Here is an 18,228-nt window from a genome sequence, read left to right as displayed (position 1 = left end):
AAAAAATGCTTCAACCAAGTCTAAAAGGCTAATAATATATGCTTATGCCCAACAACAACAGCAGCAGAAGAACAAATTAGTTTGTTAATGTTTCTTTGAGTTGGAGCATGCTGTTAAGGTGGTTAAGACAGCCTTGTCTGGAAACCGATAGTGCCAGTGGCCTTTAGTTCTTGTGAATGAACCGTAAAGGATCGAAGCATGCATCTACTATGCATATTATATCCTCTATATACTACGGGTATTGCTCAGTAGAATTTGAGTATGCCTTTAAGGCACCTGAAAAGGAAGTTGTACTAAGCAAGCTGAAGATGTGACTTTTTATGGTTCCTGTATAGTCATGGCAGAATATCAGAAAAATCCAAGGTGGAAAAATGAATTTTGTATTGAATGGAGCACAGTCTCATGGCAACTCCCGTTTTACAGGTGGGACAAGTTCAAGCCTTGTTTGCATTAGAATTTGCTATCTTACCAATCACCCATCATGCACTAAAACTTGGTTCTGACTCTCCCATAGTAAGCTGTTGTTGTGCAAATGATTTTTTTTTTTTTCTTGATGTTTGCATTCTGGCTTATGTGTCTAGAGAGAGGCTTAGAGCTTTACTTGATATTTCAAAGTTGAGTAAAAGAAAAGTATGAAGCCTAGTAAAGATTCCCATCTTTCAGAGCAGCTGCTCTTGTATTAGTTGAGACATGTTCTTTGGCTTCAATCCAATTATCCCATATATTTTTAGGTCCCTTTAATTCAGTATAGCAGCTGAAAATGAAGCGAGGTAACTCCACATGATATGTTTAGCTCATAGCAAACCTCAGCAATGGTGAGTTTAGTCTTCAGAGCCTGGTAATTTAGACTTTGTGTTTCCTAAGATTTGCATTCCAGTAATTAGGGTATCCTCTCCTGTAGCTAGTACACATGTGCTTTATCCTTATACTTCACCTTTTGGATTAAAAAGTTCAGGATCATTTGGATTCATATGGATCCATCTCTTCCAAGTGTAACTGAGATGTCTTGTAGCTGGCTTTAGTTTAGAGGAGTCTTGCCAAAAGAATAATTCCTTATAAATCAAATATATTGGTCACTTTTTCATTCCCTAATCTTCACCTAAAGCTTGTACTTCTTTCAGACTGAACCTTTATGTGATTAAGTTTGGCACGAAGCAGATCGGAACTGAGTTTGGAAGAAGCTGAAAGACAAAGGCTCTTTAAAAAAATGAGACATGTCAATGCTAAAATCTCTTCTTAAGTAAGATGCAGAGGCCAAATGCTAAAGAGTTTACCAAGTGGCAACAAAATAATCTAAATGTTGAAAGCCCACACTTATGAAAAGAAAAGCAGGGAGATTTCAGAAAAGAAAACTGTGCACTGCTGTTGAGAGAAATTGCTGTATATCAACAAAGAAAACAGGTTTCCAAATTGTGTGTTGCTATATATGTGTTTTTGTCCTCAAATGCAAACTGAACTGAGCACAAGGCTAATCAGCTTCAGAACAAACTGGAGCAAACTGAAAGCACACAAGGAGTCAAGAGGAAGAGGAATAACTCCTGGAAATACTAGGCAGCATACTATTACTACAGCATACAGAGGAAACTTAGGCTGCTGTCAAAAGTGAACCAGCAATATGGTTCTTAGCACTAGTACAACTTTGCTGCTGCTGACCTAAGAGGAGATGCTACATTTCCGAGCCGGTAGCTGGTCTATATGGATATCTATGAAATTAGAGCGTCAATGCTGTAAGGAAAAGCAGTGATCAAGAAGGTCAAGCTGGGTAAGACCCCTGGGAATATGTTTGCATCAGGAACTACAAGAACACTATCAAGCATTTCATGTTACTAATGAGATGTGCTGCTATCTTTAAACAGTGCTGATTGATCGATTTATTTATTTATTTATTTATTTATTTTACCCTGTGGTGTAAAGAACCTGGCTGAAATGATGTAGAGGAGAGTGGAATTATGTCTGAGTAGTTCATTAACATCAGACAGACAGAGCGCATTGAACAAGATGCTCTTAATAAAAAGTGCCCTTGCTTCTTGGTATGCAGTCAAGTAGTCATGCCAGGCAGTACAGATTTTAACCACTTCTAGCGTGGGCAATATGGAGCTTCTCTGGGGGAATCATGCTGGTGAGGCTAACAGTTAATTTAATTATTTACTTATTTTTAAGGTGAAAGGAAAGAGTAAGAAAATTTATGAAAACTATGGAATGTCCTTTGCACAGAGAGTGATGCATAAAGCTGTTGGAGAAGAGAGAGAAGAACATGGGCTGTCATAAAAGTCTGTAAGACAGTAATTGAAACAGATGCACATGGAAAGATTTTCTCATAATACAGCAGTGAGACAAATGTAAGTAAAAGGGGTAGGCAATGGACTTGGAGCAAACACAAAAGCTACTACTTTTTTTTTTTTTTCCTTTTTCCTTTTCCCCACAATCTATAATTAAGCTGTTGGTCGCATGGCCAGAGGTATTTGTGCATGCCAAAAATGGAAATCAATTAGGTATCAGTTCTGACTCAGGTAGGACTTATTGTGTATTGTCAGGGAGAGCATTATGGGTAAATTATACAGTGCCTGCCTGACCTATTCTCAGATATTTCTCTTGGCATCTACTCTTGGCAGCCCCTATTAGCCAGGGAAGGGTGCTGACAATTTCCTGCTAGCAAAAATTATGCAGTTGAGGCTCCTCCATTTGGGAAATTACAGGGATCTGGATGTGCTGATCTGGAGCATAAAGGATTAGCTTTGCCCTAGAAAACCCACCTTACACGGTACCTACTTAACTACCCTACCAGGTAAACAAAAGTCTACTGGGCTAGAGAGACCTTTGGGCGGATCCTGTATTGTAGTAGTAATGTTTATGCTTGCTTCTGAAAAGCGGGCCCTTGCCATGTTATTGTTTCCTCTCTTATAAAATAAAAGTCTGTCTTTTGCCCCTGTACAGTCAGTCTGTTATTTGTAGAATGCTTTCAGGAGCCAAGATGAAAGCATATTCTAGACACATGAATTATTACTTTTAGTGTTGGACATCATTGTTCTGTTGAGGTTTTATTTATTTATTTATTTATTTTTTTTTTCCACAGCAGAAAATGGGTTTGACGGAAAGGAAATTTCTTTTTGCAAGCAAGCTATATTGTGGAAATTGTTTTTAACTCTGGGTAGCGTAAAAAGCCAATGAATATTTTTCTTGTAAAAACTGGATTTTGTTTTAGGAAAACTGATTTTTCCCTTTGTTTTAATTAAAGATACTAACATTTTTTTTTTTTTTAATTGGAAAATTGATTTTTTTTAATGGATTTTTTTTTTTTTAATGGAAAATTGTTCATTAAGGAACAGTGGTAAAAACCTTAACCAAAATTACGATTTTCAGGGGGTTAAAAAGTAATTTCCTCAACTTCATTCTATCCATTTGCTTAGGTAATAGCAGAAAATTTTCTTTGAGGCTGTCATTTCTTGAAAACGCACACTTTCAGAATAACTGAAACTTTCAGCAAATATCTGCTCTGTGAATAATATGCATGTGTCTTTTTTTTTTTTTTTTTTTTTTTTCAGCTCATATATGTTTTTGAAAGAATCATCAAATTTCAGCTGGAAATTTGCTGTAATACTGTATTTTGAAATATTAGGTAGTGGGAAGAAAGATTATCACCTGATCAGGTTGTGGTCACTTGGTAGTATTACTTGCCTTTATTGCACAGATAGTTTGGTCAGAATGGATGTTTTGTTATTCCTTGATGAAAGATACATTTAAATATGCATTATTCTCATGTTGGAACACCTCAAAAATCTTTAGACAGAAAAAAAAAAAAAGGCCCAGTCTTATTTACAGTCCCATTCTTTTTCCCATCAAATGTTAAATTGATACTAAGAGTACCTGTTTAATCACAGTGTTATAAACAGAAAGAGGGTATTGATTTTTTTTTTTTAATCTTGTACAAACTCACACAATTTTACTTCTCATTTTACAAGAACAGAGCATCTTCAGCAAGTGGGAAGAGCTTTTCCTCACCTGCCTTTTGCTTGATGGCATGGAAACATAAACACTGCTGAAAGACAAAGCAAAATGGGAGTAGAACATGGATCCTGTTCTAAGCTTCTACCTCAGTAACAAAGCTTCAGTATCCAGAAGAAATGTATATAGTGAAGGAAGGGGAGTCTTCTTATTCTTCAGACCATGGGGCCCCTCTCAAGGGTATTGCCTGAAAGGACAGAGGGTAGTGTGATCTGAATGACTCCAAAACCTGGCAGCTATCTTCCAAAGGAGTCAGAGCTGGGAGCCCTTCTGCCATGTTTGCTAAACATGAAGGTTGGCCTTGATGTGAGCAGTGGAAAGCAGTGGGTCACCCTCCATGGCCTTTGTGCATCTAATTAGAGTACCTGACCCCTTGTTACACTGTTTAGTGAAACTAAACTACAATAGTGCTACAGACCTCTCCTTTACTTATGCTGTTTTGCCTCATATTGCTATGATTGGTTTGTGGATGTGCAGAAGTTTTGCTGCTTAGTGTGCTCTTTTTCACACAAAAGCATGCTCTTTCATACAGCCAATAAATGCAGCATGAAATGGATGGATCAGGTGACTCCAGTGTAACCTGTGAAATAGCCTGAATACTGTTGTTGAATTGTCTGGAGAACTTGACATGAACAGTTTTGCTCTAACAACCAAAGGTCTTTGCCAAAGGAATTAGATAAGCCATGAAAAAGGTTGGGTCAGAATCTCCTATGGTGTGCCTCTCACCAACTGTGATGGCATTCCTGTAGCAAAATAAATAAATAAATAGAATCACATCAAATAAAAAAAGTCCTTGTTTGCCCTCAAAACTTTTAATATGTGTTACAGCTAGTAAGATTAAAAAAAATGCAGATTCTGTTTCCAGTTCTGTGTGATTAGGCATTGGCAGCAAAGTGAAGGCTCTATCTATGCTCATTTATAGATTTAGCCTGAAAACACTTAACAGGGGGTGCTTGGAAAGATGCTGAAAGCATTTATTTTATTCCATCTTGGGAGTGCAAACTCTTGGCCTGGAGATTCTGCACTGTACACACCTAGCGAGGGACTGGGCATCCTTGGTTCGCCATCAGGTGAGAGGGGTGCTGGGTTTTGGGTTTTCATGGGCCTCTGCTTTTAGACCTAGTCTAGGAAAGAGAAAGAAGAAGGACAGTTCTTTGGAGCCTTCATATCCTCTTCTACACATGCATGTTTGGGCACATTTTAAAGCCTTTATTTCCTCAGCCATGAAATCTTCTTTGAGTGGTTGCATTCTGTCTTGTAAGCGCTCTATTTAGGGCTTTTCCAACATGTATTTACAAGCCCATATGGGTATGCTGAGGATCCAGCTGGAGAATAGGCTTTGCTGTGGCAATTTCTGGCTCCGCTTTATTGTGAACATCTTGTTTCTCATAGGGATTTGGAGAGGGAAAGAGCACAGTGGGAAATGACATCCACAATTCCCAGTGGCAGTGACTGAAGCTGAATGCCTAAGTGTCCTTTAAGTCTTCCTCTTCCTATGGAACAGGCATTCTTAAAATTTTCTCTGCTGGTAATTAAGCCATGACACTTCCATCAACACATACATGCTGCTCTCACTTTATGCTCCCTCTCTGTTCTTGCTATCATCACCTAACAGAGCCTTTAACCAAAAATAGATTAAATTAACCTGTTCTGTTTTGTATTAGTGGCTTGCTTAGTTAAATGTGTTTCAACTGATGAACTGTAGCTTGTTAAGCCATGGCAACTCTTTGTTCATACTCTGACTGGTAGATTTTTAATTACCTGCTAAGTGAAACTCTTTTTCCACCTTTCCTTATTTTCCTTGATCCCCTTTGACATTCACAATACAACGTAACAATACGGCAATTATTTTTAAAAATAATGAAATGACTTTCCCTGTGAGACAGTCAGTCCTAGGAGCTCTAGCAACATAGAGCAGTATGTAAGGATTAGTGGCATCCTGCAAAGTATGGGAGAAAGGTTCAGAAAGAAAGTGAAAATAAAGTCATGTAAACACGCAACATGCTTGATTTAAGAAGGGAGAAGTCCTCCTGCTGTCAGCTAAGACAGACGTGAACCTGAAGATCAGCGTGTAGAGCACAATAGGTGTGTATAAATTTTGTGTTTCATGGCTAAGATACTAATAAAAGAAACCAAATAAGTTGATTACCCTGACAGTAAGAACATGGTGTTACACTGGCACAGATACTGCTCTAGGTCTTTATTTAGGACACCACGAACCAGAATGTGGAAAGTGTTATGCATGGAGTGACAGTCCAGCTGCAATGACAAATACTTGCCTTCCACTGCTCAGCCTCCACACCAAGCAGTCCCTCCCTCCTAAAGCTCAAGTTATGGTTGTCACACTACTGGTGCTGCTGAGAGGTGTGCGAGGTGGTGCACATCCCCTTTGAACTGTGTAAGCCCTGTGTAGGAGAGAGCCTGAAGTGCACCATTAAACTGCTCTCTTCATTTTGGGAGGTAATTTCCCTTTTTATCTTTGTGGTTCCACTATTTCCAGTCTGTACCCCCATAAGGGAGGAAGAGACTGCGACTTGGTTAATTGTCTGAGCGGTACATTTTCCCTTGCAAGCTCTGCATCACCATGCTCTCTATGCATACAGCCTTGATTATGTTTTTTAACTTTCATATTTGAAAATAAATTGGGGAAAAAAATAGTTGGATTGTTTCCAGACTCTCATTTTTTCTGCCTTGTTACTGTGTTTCCTGCCACCATCTGGGCTTTTTTTTCTAGAGTGTATCTGAAAATACATGCATTAATGCTGGGGTTTTCAACCTTCCCTGGAAAATGGGCAGTGGTATCAATAAAGCAATGTACTCTGGGCAACACTAAGGTATTCCTGTCAGCCTGAAAGCAGGAGCAGACTGCTCAGTTTGGATTTTTAATTTATACAGCCGGAAGCAGTCCTGGAGGATCTTGCAGACAAGTAGCTATGCATGGAGTAAAGGAACCCTCTTGCGAAACAGCGAGAGGTATTCAATATTTAGTGCAGGGAGTCTGATGCATCGAACTCGGCTTTGCCCTAATACTTCTCATATGGAGCAGTTAGGCTGCTGAGGCGCGCTCATTAAAATTTACATATGTCACATCCTGGAATTGTAACAGGGCTTGTAGCTGTTCAGTTTTCTTTTCTGTCTTGCAACACATGCTTTCAGACTGTGCTTCTGCACAGCCTGAGAGACATCTGCTGGTGGAAGGTATTGTAGCATTTTGCACAAATACAGAATTTGAAACACAGGCAGTCTGGACAGTAATGACAGAGATGGCAGTAATATCACACATGTCAAGTAATTCAGCGAGCAAAAGGTTAAGAGAAGACTGGTAAGTACAGAGATCGTTAACTAGTCAATCTTAACCAGCTGTCTAATTCTGTAAATGCACTTTTTGCCTACACAACTGCTGCCCTGGCTTGAAAGCAGATGGATGCAGGCAGTCTACAGCATGTTTAGGCTCACGCTTATGCAATTAAAAGCTACTTCTTGACCAAACTGAAAGGTCCATAGGATCTATCAAAAAATCATAGAATTTATTGTTTCTTTTTGGTAGTACTACAGACTGATTTTTATTTCTTTTCCAAAAGGGGGAAAACAACAACAACAGCAGTATTTGCTTTAAAGAAGCTGTGCTAGTTCATATGGGCCGATGACCTATTCCAAAAGCTGTCATGCCTCTTCTTTTCTTTTCCAAAACTAGGAAAATCCAATGACCAAACAGTCTGGTAGTCATGCCTGGCAAAACAAAAGCCTTGAGTTCTACCTCCTGCATTTAAGTGGCTTGTTACATCAGTACAAAATACGCAAGGTGAAAACCATCAACAGTAATGTAGGCTTAGTGGCTGATTTGCATGTCTGTGTAACTGTTACTTCCAATGAAGAGGTTTGCATTAGAATTGAGAGTGGCATATAATTGAAATTGCATGTAAATTGCATGTAATCTAAATTGCTTACGTATTATAATTCATCTCTCACATAGCATTCTTGATAGTTAAATATGGTCAACCTATCTCCAACTGTACATGCTTGCAAAAGCTCTGTTTCTTTCACTGAAATTTGATGAAGGCTAGAAAGCTGCACGACCAAAACCTGCTGAACGACAGCCAGGGATCAGAAACGGTTCTCAAGGACAAGTGCCAGGTCTTTGGAATAAACCCCACAAGCACATTTTCAAAGCAAGTCTCCTCCTGACTATGGGTGGGTATCTGGATGTCAAAATGGACTTGTGAAAACCTGTCTCTAGTAGTCCTGGTGTATCCCTGAAGCTGGCACCATACAAGTAACAGTCACCGTCTCTGTGTCTTTCTGTATGCATATAAAATTTGCCACGGTTGGAGTCTGTCTTTTGGGGAGTTCCAGAGGTAATTGTCTAGAGTTGACTTACAGGGCTTCTGTCAAAAGGAATTAGCATTTCAGCAACTCCTTGGCCAATTCCATGACAGTACTAAAATAGCTGACTGTCTTACACATCAGCTGGCCTTACTTAGGAGGAACAACTCAAAGGTTTTTAGAAACAAAATAGTTATCATTCTTCCATTGCTTCCTGCCAGAAAGTTCCTCTGGCCCAAGAGGTTTCAAGGGAATGAGCGTCTTTATTTTTCTCTCCATCTGTCTCTATTTATAGCTTATGAGTATTGGAAAATATGTGACAAGGAACTGGGAGAGGAATGGATTTTTAGACTTCAAGCTCAAATATTTTCTAGGGAAGCCTGAGCTGTTCTTGATGAAAAGGATAGCCTGACGGCAAAGCCTCGAGAGGGAGGCTTGTGCTGTGCTCAAGGTACACATTTGAAAAAGGGAAAGTGATTACTTTCAGGAATAAATCTTCGGTGGAAGCAGAGGGTTCCCCATCACTTTAAGTGTTCATCTGGACTCCAGAAGCCTCCCTTGAAACTCCCTTTTAGCTATAATGAAATTCAGCAGCCTTTGTTTGCGGCCAGATTGAGTGCTCCTTCTCCTGTTGATTAGCACTGTTCATGCCAGTAGTTGCAGCGTGAGAAAATATTACTCAGCATCAGTAAGAAACACTCATTTTAAATAAACACAGTTAAGCTGTGTTCCATCATTTTCTTCATTTTCCCATGATCATTTTGTGCAGTGATGGCTGCATTTGGTTAGTAAGATGGCTGGATCCCCACACAGAGCAGGCTGGCAAAATTCGCCCAAATTCCTTGAAGGCAAGGCAATTTTCATGGACAGAGGATCTTTTTCTAAGGTTATTACTTTGCAGATATCTAGCACTTGTCCTTCAAACTTCGAACCTTATCATGGTGAAGTCAGCAGCAGTGTCTTCACTGACTTCACCAGAAGAGGACCTTGTGTCATTGCTGCTCAACTACGAGCCTTTGGATCTTTTCACCCTCTATGGGAAACAGGGATGCGTCAGATGTAATTATTCCATTGCTTGTTGTTCAGGTTTTCTCTCATTTCCTCTTGCTTTGCTATTGCAGATGATATTTCACCTTCACTGTTTTATATTCCACCAGAATGTAATTTGAAATGCATTGGTCTTATTTACAATTTTTAACACTACCCATTCCTCCTTCTCCTCATATTTTTCGTTTCCACAGTCTGGGCCTCTACATAAAACCATCTGTCTTGAAAGTGTGGATGTACTTCACCTGGGAGCTCATTGGAGGCAATGTCCAGTCACAACATTTCAGTGTAGCTCCAGAGTTGCTCAGACTTTTGCTTTGAAACCATCCTGCCCCTCTGAAAGGAAAAAAAAAAAAAAAAAAAAAAAAAAAAAAGAGTAAATCAAGGTAAACAAACTTAAAATATGTCTGTATCACACAGCACATTTATAATTAAGCTGACAGGCCTGGTTGATACCAGAGAAGGTGGAGAATAGTGAAAATAACTTTCTACTGCTGTCATGTCACTTTGATTTGCATGTGTTCATGAATGCATGCACTGTAGGTACTGGTTATGCCTTCTTGTTAACTTTAATTACAAAAGGCTTTGGTTCTGTGTCATTCTGTTTGTAATAGTATCCTGCAAGAGTCGAGTGTGTATGTGTAATGTATCATACATGTGTATGCAAAGAGTATTTGACTTAAAAATCAAAAAGTGATACCCTGTATTCTTTTCAATACTTACAGTAGAGGACCAAATGCTGTTTTCAGCTGAGATCAGCTGGGTAGATGGTGTCAGTGACAGATAAACTTGGCCTAATGCCTGTATATTGTGATACTTGATATTTTTGGCAAACTACATAAACAAATATTGCGGTATTGTTCTTGGCAAACAACATGAATACCACTCTTCCTTTATTCTCTTTGTCTCCACAAACACTTTATGGCAAGTATTCATCACCAAATAAAATATGATACCATATATACTGCAAAACCCATTAGGTCATGTATTTTGGCACTTTGTTAGGCTTCAAGGTCTGCCACAAACTTGGCTGAGCTGTGCACAATACTGACGGTGTTTCCCATGCAATGTAAATGAGATGCCCTTTTCCCTTCGCACACGTAGGTCTGTATGTGACTTAGTGGGTGGTGGTATTGTGCAAGTACCTAGGACCTGTGTGTAAAATTTACATGCTTAAAATATATATATATATATATATATATATATATATTTCTGCACTGCCTTCCCTCACCAGCTGATGCTTTCTGTTTATCCCAGCAGACCTCTAACACCCAAGTGCCTCCAGAACCTAAGGGCTGGTGCTCCTTGAGTTATGCTAGAAGTTAAGCGTAATAACGCTTCTTCTACCAACCCTCTCTCCTGCCCCACTGCTAATAATGGCTCCAATTAGCTTAAAGTACCATCAGTGCCACGAGTGCAGTCTCTTCTTGGAAGATCTCCCTGGGAAGTCTTAGGCTTTGGCTTCTCCATCAATATTTTATTCTGCAGATGATGGCTCTGGCATACATCCTTCAGTTATCAGGGCAGAAGACAAGTTTTTTTTTTGTGCATGTTGAAGCTCCTTTTCAAGCAATGCCTTGGGGATATGAGTAGGAAGTTGACTGCAGGTCTCTTTTGATCCTGAAACTCCCACTGACTGATTGATAAATAGGAGGCAGTCACCTTAATATCTCTGTGGATGTGACACTTGATTCTCAGAAATTACCATGTACTAGAATTTCAGACGGACTACTTGCACAGCATATCTCAGCCTTCACCTTCTAAGTATCCAGCTTAAGAAACCCCTAATGACCACCGTGACTATTATAGCTGTTACATGTACTTGGTTGTTTTCCAGTGTTTCTCACCAATAATTAGATGCCAAATTTACCTGAATCAGTGAAAGGACTCCATCTAGCAGCATGCACCCTGCATCAGTGGTGAATCCTGTAAGTGATTCCAGGAAGCCTGATGGCCAGATCAATTCTGCAGCAGGTAACACAGCCCTGTGTGTGTGAGCGTGTGCTGACAGACCACAATACTGTTCAGAAGAATAAAAATGTTACTGCCAGAAGTGCTTTGCTATGGCAGCATAAGATGTGTTTACCTGCAGTAATAGGGACTCTGTTTGATAAGTGAGGGGGATTTTTCCAGCCCTATGTTTCAAAGACACCGCCGTGTGGATGCCACGAGTTCAAAAGGTGTGGACCTGCTGCACTACTTGTACGTATTTATAGCATTGCTTTGGAGCAGCAGCAAGCCTCTGACAAACTCCTGTTGTTGTAGTGGGTGCTGGCTGTACTTGGCTACACGTTTTCACCAGAAATCTTGGAGGATGCAGAAGATGGAGTATGGAATTGGAGCGTCTTGCCCATGCTCCTGCCATCCCCAGGTAACCACCTGGAACTGAGCAGCGAGGGAACCCATCTGTTCTGCTGTGCCTGGAGGGGAGTCAGGTACAGGTGGGCTATCAGCGCCTTCGGTGCAGGTGGCAACGTGACAGAATTGTTTACACGAGCGTTTCTGCACCGGGGTGTATTATGACAAAGCACAGTTTTTTATAAAAAAATAAAAAATAAAAATGAAACCAAGTGTTAAAGATCTTGAAAGATGGGTACCTTTGGAAGTTGTCCTAGTATTTCGTGATGTTAAGGCTGTGCTCTAACACGGCAGTCGATTGTCAGCAGATGCGAGTGTTGTCCTGCTTTAAGTGAGATGGGGGAGCGCTCAATTTGCTATTTCTCCAGTGGTACTGGATTACAGCTGAGAAATTAGGTTTGTTTAACCCCCCTGTAACAATTGGCAATGGTGTTGGTGGGAAATAACCTACTTGGCTGAAGCTCCCCATGTTGCTCTCTGGTCTACGTTGGCTTAGTTTTGCAGAATTATTTTGAATGAATTTTGCACGATCTCCTCCCCTCCCCCCCCCCCCAAAAAAAAGAGTCATTTTGGGTGGCAGATGACCGGCCACCGACAGCATAGATGACCTCAGGGCTTGTATTTGTTGTGAAGCTCGGAGCTGCTGCTCCTGGGAGGCAAACAAAGACCAAAAAGTACCCCCGAGGCCAACCCAACGGAGGTGCTGGGAGCACAAGGGCTCCAAATCTCGGCCTCCCCATCTCTTTGGGATGGCCGCGCCGGCGGAGCCGGGGAAGGGGGGAGGAAAACCGAGGTGGCCGCAACCTCGCACGGGCCGGGCGAGACAAAGGGGGCCGGGGGAGGGGCTGCCCAAACTTGGCTGGGCCGGGGGCTGCGGGCTGAGGACAACTTCGGGGGGGCTCGGGGGAGCTTGGGGAGGGGGCTGGGGACGGCGGAGAGGGGGTGGAGCGGGAGGAGGAGGAGGAGGGGGAGAAAGAGGAGGAGAAGAAGGAGGAGGAGGAGGAGGAGGAGGAGGAGGGAGGGGGGCGCGGGAGGGAGGGGAGGGGGCGGGCGCGGGGAGGCGCGCCCCCGTGCTGCGCGCCCCCGGCCGGGCGGCGCCACGTGGCCGCGCCGCCGCGTGGCGCGCGCCCGCCGGCAGGTGGCGCGCGCCCGCCACCGCCCCGCTCGGTGCCCGTCCCGGGGCTGTCCCGGTCCCGGTCCCGGTCCCGGTCCCGATGTCCCCCCCCCCCCCCGAGGGCTGCTCGGTGCCGGCACCGCCCGGAGCCCCCTGTCCCCGCGCGGAGCCCCCCTGCAGGCAGCGAGGCGCTGCGGGCCCCCCGACACGTGCGGCGGGCGGACAACCTGAGCTTTGTTCTCCGCCGTGCATTGTTTCCAACTTGGGGCTGCTGTATTTTATTGTATTATTTATTTTTAATTAATTATTTTTTTTTTTTAGTATTTTTATTATTATTATTATTTTTTTTTTTTTTTTTTGCCGTTTCCTTGCACTTCGGTTGCTCCCCGCGGGACTGCAGGCGCTGGTTGGTGTTCACCACGCTTCTTGCTCCTGCTGGCAGCGAGGGGCTGGTGGTTTTTCACCACGCTTTTCTGAACGCCTCCCGTGGCAGTGACCCTGTGCCACGGTTGCCCACTCGGTCGCCAGTGAGCATAAACATACTTAGAAATTGGGGGGAAAAAAAAAAAAAAAAAAAAAGTTAATTCGCGCAAACACAATTCTCCTTTCCATGTACATCAGCATGTGCACGTACGTGCTGCGTGTCCTGGAGAAGGTTTCTGCAGGGCTTCACAAAGCTCTTCTCCTCCTAACAAATGTTCAAGTGAATGGCTAGCTTTGACCTACTGAGATTTCTCCTCCGCTCTCAATAGACGAGCCCAAACAGCAGGCAGCCAATGGTCTTTATGCCTCTTTTGTTTGGGGCTGTAGCATTTTTATATGTATGAATTAGCAACGTGCGTGGGCTTCGGTTTCGCCGAATGAAGTTACATTGGTAATGCCACCTGTCACTCACAGGGTAACCTTTTTCCCAGGCATTGTCTAAGAAATGCATACAGGATGGTCGTGCCTGCAAGTCAGCCAGGTTTTGTTGTGTGTTAGCGACACATGACAGGGATAGCCCTTCTCCCAAAATGCTGATTTTGTAAATAGCTGAGGTCCCACATTGAAGACTTACTGAAGAAGATGCTCACTGTTAAGTGCATGGCAGTCTTTGCTTGTTTTTGATGGCAAATTATTAATATAATATAGGCAAATACATCATTTCAGCAGCTCCTTGTTTTTTTGCCATTCTCCCTGGTCTTGTCCTTGTAAATTCAATTTCACAGGCACAATCTGTAACGCAGCAGGTGCCAAGTGTAGCCTTCTTGTTTCATAGGATCCAACTAACTGTCTATGTAGGATTCATTTAAAGAGTAGCACAGGCAGCAATGAAAAAAAGAAAAAAAAAAAAAACACACACACACACCCTGTTTCTCTTATACAAAAAAAAAAAAAGAAAAAAAAGAAAAAAAAGAAAAAGAAAAAGATGCCTCTCAATTGGTGTGCCTTTGTTTCTTTTCTCAGGGTTGTTAAAGACCACCTACCACCATGCTTCTGTGCACGTTGGTTCTAAAATCTTTACAAACTCAATGGAGAAAATAATTGTGTGACCAGTGAATGTGGCCTTGCTTCTGCACTTGAAGTTTTACAGGCCAGGCCCAGATACTTGATGGTGCTGAAATCGAAGGAGCTTAGACGCTCTTTCGAGGGCTTGGACTTCAGATCCTTGTTTTGAAGTTTGTTATTAAGACTCTAGAGCTTTGGCTATTAATTACTGTTTTGCAGCTTCTCTGCGACTTATGTTGAATGAATCGACCCATGTGCATGTCCTGGTCCTGCTGTAGGGAGAGGAGCTAGCTCATGCATCGCCTCCACATTTTCTCCTAATTTTTTGAGCAGATGCAAGCTCGTCATTCTATCCTGAATTATCTCATGGCGTTTTCCCTGGGGAAAGCCTTTGTGTAGATGCACATCCATGATATGTCTGCATGACAGAAACTACCCCCACAGAAAATCGACTCTAATTGACACTGCAGTAGCGATCAAGAAGGGCTGGGTGATTGGTGGGGCTGAACCACGTTTTGCCGGTGGGACAGCTGTGCAGCTGGAGTTCACATCTGCAGAGCTCAGATGCAGAGATGTGCACATGAAATCAGCAGGAGGAGGGGTGAGCACAGCTGAGGGTGCCGATGCAATTAAGGCAGAAGAGAACTGCACGTCCAAAGAGAGAGCTGTGCGTCCCACCAGCACCCTGCACTCTGAGCAGCAGGTAGAGAAGGACCTGCTCTGAGCAGGGACTTTGTGCCATGGTGGGAACCAACAGAAGACGCAAGGGATGCTTTGAGTTTGGAGTCAAAACTTTGGGTTTCAGTGTGTCTGGCTGCCCCGATTCAGGTCCTGAAGCCAGACCTCTGGGCTGCAGTTTGCGATGAGGCATGGGCACCATAAGGAAGCTTATGGTGCTGTGTGAGGAACACCCAGAAGGCAGCCAGCTGGAAACTTGCAAACACAAGAGGCTGCTGCAGTCCCTCCTCTCTGGAGCGCTGGTGATGGACTCAGGGCTTTGGAGAGGCACCTCCATGTTCCTTTCCCAGGAAGAAATGCTTGTGGTTATTTTGAAGTGATCAAGCAGAAAGCACCCTTTGGAAGTGAGCACAGAAGCAGCAGGAGAGTGAAACTGCTGTGCCACAGCTCGGAGCCTTTTATGCAGCGGGGCAATGGCTGGTGCATTCATCTTGTAGATGGACATAGGGAATGCTAAAGGCCCTCCTGCCCTGGCAGCTAGGATATGTGCCAGCCCTGCATGTGGGTGGATGTGCTAATAGAAGTCACTGGCTGGGTTCACCCACTTTTTAATTGAATAATAGCATGTGAGATAGAGGAGACACAGTGGGACATCCCAAAACACACGTTTCCTAGGTATGGGGGTTGTCAGAATGGCTTGTCTGATGCTTGCACAATGTGTGCCCTGCCACTTCTGAGGGGCAATCAGTGCCAGGAGCACTGATGGCTGAGGGAAAAGTATTTGGCTGCTGTGCTGGCAAAGGGGGCTGCCCACCATGTCTGCTTCTGCTATTATTTCCTTTTTTTTTTTTTTTTTAAAATAAATAAAATTAGTATTATAGAGAACATTCCTAAGTGCCATAGAGAGCTCCGAGGCTTTGCACTTTGTGCTTTAGAGGCTTTAGCCATAATGTTAGGAAAATAGTGTGTTACAAGTCTTCCTCTGCCAGCCTTTTTCAGGAGTGTGCTAGGTTCAAGCAGCAGATATTGATGAGGATGGGCTACAAGTAAGTGATAAAGCATTAATTGCTTCTTAGGTGCCTGGTTATGTGTAAGACTTGACTATTTTAGCCTAAGTGGGAGGAGAATGGTTTTATGACCTTATAATTAGCATTTGTGTGAGATTAACAGCAAGACTTATTAAGTCATTTCTGATAACACAGTTTCCTTTTTTACATTGCTTAATTAAAAAAGAACACTTCAGCATGTTTTATAACACATCTTTAAATAAACAAACAGACAAACCTAAATTACAAGGGATGGTCCAGAGGTCTCTGCTACTGAGATTCATGGTGTCTGAAATGTATCTGTGAAATTAAAGGAAGCTCATGTTCTGGCAAAGAGTGGATTGGGCAAGGAGCACAGCAATGATACTTAGGAACATCTTGGCGTGATGATTAGGGTAGCCTGGGAGATGTGAGAAGGATAAATAAATGACCAAAATGGTAATGGTAGACTAACACACCACACTATGTCCTTGCTGTCAGCTTTTCCAGTGGCAGTGGAGCATAACTCCATTCATATCTGCGGACAGAGAGTTCATGATGCATTTACCCCTTCATCTCCGTTACACATCTCTGTCTTCTCTTTTCTCTTCCAGTGGCTTCCCACTCCTTCTATGATGTGCTTGTAAACATTTTCCCAAAGACTGGAGTCTTGGTGAAGCCTAAAGGGAGCTGCAAAGGTACCTGCCCAGCTACCAATGCATTTCAATGTGCCTGACAATCTCACCCTCAGTTCTTTAGAGCAGCTGAGCTCCCTCTCCTCAGGGTGCTACTCTTGGGTTTTCAGTTTTGTGTCCAGCACCTTTCTCCCTCTGTCTTCGGTCACTGATTGCTACAGCAGTCCAACAGCTATGGCTGGTTGACAAAGCACACAGGACTGGCATTGTGCTTGCATCTAAAGTTCCCAACAGCGGAAGAGCTCAGACAGGGCCCAGTAAAACAACTGGAGGACCCCTTGCTTGTGTTGATCTTGAGATGCAGTTGGGAAGCTGGGAGCTGAAAGTGAGTTGCTTCTGTCACTGTCTGAACATTTCAGTGTCTGACAGAAATTGGAAGCAGTCTTCTGCCTTCGTGGGTCTGACTCTGACGATCCCTGTGCATCCCAGCAAATAGGCATACTTGCTTTTCTGAGAAGAGAGGGTTAATTCTTGCTTGGGTTGTATCAAAAGAATCATGCTCAGAAGATCACAGAACCATAGAATGATGTGGGTCAGAGGGGACCTTAAAGATCATCTAATTCCACCCCCCTGCCATGGGCAGGGACACCTCCCACCACCCGAGGTTGCCCAAAGCCCTATCCAGCCTTGAACAGCTCTAGGGATGGGGCATCCATAGCTTCTCTGGGCAGCCTGTGCCAGTGCCTCACCACCCCCAGAGGAAAAAATTTCTTCCTTCTATCTAAATCTATCCTCTTTTAATTTAAAGTCGTTGCTCCTTGTCCTATCTCTACACCCCCTGACAAAAAGTCCCTCACCAGCTTTCCTGCAGGCCCCCTTTAGACACTGGAAGGCCACTGTGAGGTCTGCACGGAGCCTTCTCTTCTCCAGGCTGAACAACCCCAATTCCTTCAGCCTGTCTTCATAGGAGAGGTGCTCCAGCCCTCTGATCATCCTCATGGCCCTCCTCTGGGCTTGCTTACATCCATGTTCTTGTGCTGGGGGTACCAGAGCTGAATGCAGTGCTCCAGGTGGGGTCTCATGAGAGCAGAGGAGAGGGGGGCAATCACCTCATGTTGAGCTTCTCATCAACTAACACCAAGATGGCTATCAACATTTGCTCAGGACAACAGATCTATATGATGATTAATAAACAATAAGAAACGTGTGACTCTGAAGCTTACATACTTTGCCCAGAAACAGGACTTTCTTCCTGCCTTCTTGTTGTGGTGGAATGACCCCTTCCCCACAACACACCAACACCCACCGGTCAGATTAAAAACTGGCATAAACCACTGCCATTCCACTGAAGTTGAAAAGAATGATGTTTGAACCATGCTCATCTACAGTCCGGATCCTTTATTTTCTATGCAGGTCTTTCAGGAGGGGCTGCAGTCCTTCTGAGGAAAATGAGCCCGTAACAGGGGGGGGCGCATGAGGACCTACAGACTGTGAGTACTTCTCCTCCTCCTCAGTCATGTTTACTCTTTACTTACACCCATCACTTTTGTGTGGCTTG

This window comes from Aythya marila (genome assembly GCF_965140915.1).
Source record: "Aythya marila genome assembly, chromosome: Z".
NCBI classification, from domain to species: Eukaryota; Metazoa; Chordata; class Aves; order Anseriformes; family Anatidae; genus Aythya; species Aythya marila.
Note: the sequence above shows the minus strand (reverse complement) of the source record.